Raw genomic sequence first — 3153 nt, 5'->3', positions numbered from 1 at the left:
CGACCCCCCTGCCTGCCAATGGCGGCAGCAGCTTCTTCGGGTCTGGGGCCCATGGGATTGGAGTGGGGGGCGGGGCCCCACATAGACTGATTTGCCCCTGGCCCCGCCTCCTGCTCAGGTTGGCTCTGCTCCCAAGCATCTCAAATCTTTTTTCTTCTTCTAAACCTATCCTTATTCCTCTGGTTTTACAGTTTTCTCTGTATGTGCGACCAGCAGCAGCACCAGTCTTCCCAGTGCTGGGCACAGGCTGTACCCAGCGCTGGTCCCAGGTGGCGGCAGCAGGCTCCTGTCATCCTGAGCACAGATCTGGGGACCCACACCCCTACGAGGAGTATGGCACAACCCCACAGCCCTCCCGGGGGTACGTGCCCCTAGATTTGCATGCAGGATGACAGGAGGATGCCGCTGCCAGCAACTGACATGAGTTTTGCTTGTCAGCACCTTAAGGTGCAGTTTCCCAGAAGCCCCTGCACCTATCTCCTTGAAGCTTAGCAGGCTTCATGCCCTCAGTAGGGTCTACCATCTCTGCACTTTTCATCTGAATCAGGCTAGAAATGACAGTTCATGATTCCCCATTATAGCCTATGGGTGAAACAGCGAAACAGTTTTGATGAAACGAAATGGGACAGTGTTTCAAAATGAAATGAAATGATGAAACAAAACACTGTCCCTTTGAAACAGCGAAACAGAAGTCAAAACAAAATGGTACTGTTTCACACAGCCCTAGTGCTCAGTGTTATAAGTCTTCTTGGAGAGAAAAAATAATGTCTTTCTCATCTATATTTCTAGTAGGTTCCTTATTGCCGGTAAATGTAAAGAAATTAGATTGTGTCACATTCTTTCCTTTAACCAGCTCTGACAAAATTGCTGCACCAGAGACGAGCAGTTAGGCAGAGTAAATGATAGGGAGAGGTCCCAAGCAGCTTGGAATGGATGCATCCCTAGTACAGGCAGTCCTCACACTTATGACACAACTGGTTCCTGAAAATCATTAAGTCTTAAGTCGAAATGTTGTAACTTGGAATGTCAATTTTCTCATAAGAAACAATGTTATAAATGGGGGATTGGTTCCTGAACCAAGACCTGACTATTTTCACCAAAAATACCCCAGAATTTTGTACTTGATCAATTATAGATGAGTATTATAGCTACATTAATGTATTTATATTGTAAATAGCAATCATATTGACTTGGAAGGACTTCTTTGACGTGACTTTGCTGGAATTTTTGAAAGGCTCTTGGTTGGACTTTTTGAAGGGTTCTTGCCTGGAGTCTTCTTGGGGGTCTTGTCTGCAGGTTTTTCTGGAGTCTTGTCTGCTTTCTTAAAGAAAGTGTCCAAGGAAGTTTGGACGGATATACTCCAGGGAGATGGGCGACGCAGCAAACTTGTTCACTAGTGTGGTGTCGCTTCAGATCAAGCGTTGTAAAGCTGAAACAGGGTGTCAATTTATAAACGTTGTAAGTGTGAAACATTGTAACTCGACTGCCTGTACTGGTCTCAGGATGTCCTGAGGCAGAGAGCCTGAGTACAGACCTGGGTGCACATTCAGGATCACTCCAAGCTATCAACTCTGCCCAATTGCTGGTCTCTGGTGACCCTAAGCAGCAATAAACAGGAGCCTAATTTTGTGGTCAGAAGTCCTAGGGTCAGGAGGGAGACCATGTAGACATGTCCTTAGTCTCTTTGTTTCTCTTCCCACATACAAAAGAGAGAGAACTACACTGCTCTACTACCAACCATCATCTGACTTCCTTATCTAGACTGTATGCTTTTTGGGGAAGGCTGGGCACATCTACATGAGATATTTACTGTGCAGTAAATAGCTTGACATGTGTGGCCCTATTAGGCTGGAGTAAACTAATTTACTCTGGGGCAAGACAGAGCTTGTGAATACAAGTACTATCCTGCTGTGGAGTAAAAAACTCGACAGAAGCATGTGTAGACACAGATAGGGCTGGTTAGGACACAAGGGTGCTTCAGTGAGGGGGCTACTTGCTGGCTAGAGCTGAACTGAAGCTCCCTTATGCCCCAGCCAGCCTCTCTGCAGCACACTGAGCCAGGGGAAGCAGCCCCAGACTGGCAGGCTGACCAAACCCTCCCTGGGCCCCCTGTCATTCAGGGCTGCTCTGCTCAATCTCCATGTGCTGCACCTGAATAAACTGCAGAGTTTATTGCTCTAGAATTAGTTGCTCCCATGAGCACATTCAAACAGCACACCTGGGAGCAATTAACTCTAGAACAATAAGCTCTGCAATTTATTCAGGTGCTGTAATTGCACATGTAGCTGCACCCACCATCTCTTCCTTTGTGTCTGTGCAGTACCTAGGCAAGAGCTATACTGAGGACTTGAGGACTTCAGGCAGTGGTTGAGTTCTACTAATAAATCATATTGCATTTCAGATTCTCTTTCTTCTGCAGAATCCCAAATGCACTGTTTGTGGGGAACCTGGCAATAGCCACCCATTCTTCTGTTAGGAAAGCAAATAAGGCCATGCCAGTTCACTGCTTGCCGGTTTTGTTAATGTTTGATGAGTAAAGGATGTTTAGCTACCCCTCTGATGGGTCAATCAAGTTGGCTTCTGGGTCATCTTAGTTGTTTGGATAAATTTCACCAAATCATTCAGACTGGCAAATCAAATGTCTGTCTTGCCAAGTTCACTGAGACATATCAAATTGGCCAGATGTTTTGTTTGTATTGGCATCCTGCCATGTAGCCTTTCCATTTCTTCCTGACACAAGTGTTACATAAGCTACCAAAACTGTCATTGAACTGTGCTGATTCCAACATACCTTTTATCTTATTGACACTGGAAGCAGGGTAAAGGTTTTGTTAATGGTTCGCTCCACGCAAGCAAGCAGAGTCCCTTGTAAAGGAGATAAGGCTCTAGCAGGCAGGGTACTAGCATCCAGGGCAAGGCTGAGTTTTTTATTAAATTGTTCATAGACATTTCAAATGTCAACCCCCCCTCCCTGCCCCCCAGGCCCACAAAGGAAAATTCTTTAACAAAGCTCTCCTAAAGTTCCCCCTGCCAGTCTTTCAACCAGCTATAAGGGAAGACCAAAGCTTCCCAATTTTCATGCATCACTATTGACATAGGTTTAGATCCATGTTGGTCTGAAGGGGCCCTGGGATGTCAGTTAGCTGGAGGGAG

Source organism: Alligator sinensis, unplaced genomic scaffold (genome assembly GCF_000455745.1).
Source record: "Alligator sinensis unplaced genomic scaffold, ASM45574v1 scaffold264_1, whole genome shotgun sequence".
Taxonomy (NCBI): Eukaryota; Metazoa; Chordata; order Crocodylia; family Alligatoridae; genus Alligator; species Alligator sinensis.
The sequence above is the reverse complement of the archived record's forward strand: the minus strand, read 5'-3'. Positions refer to the sequence as shown.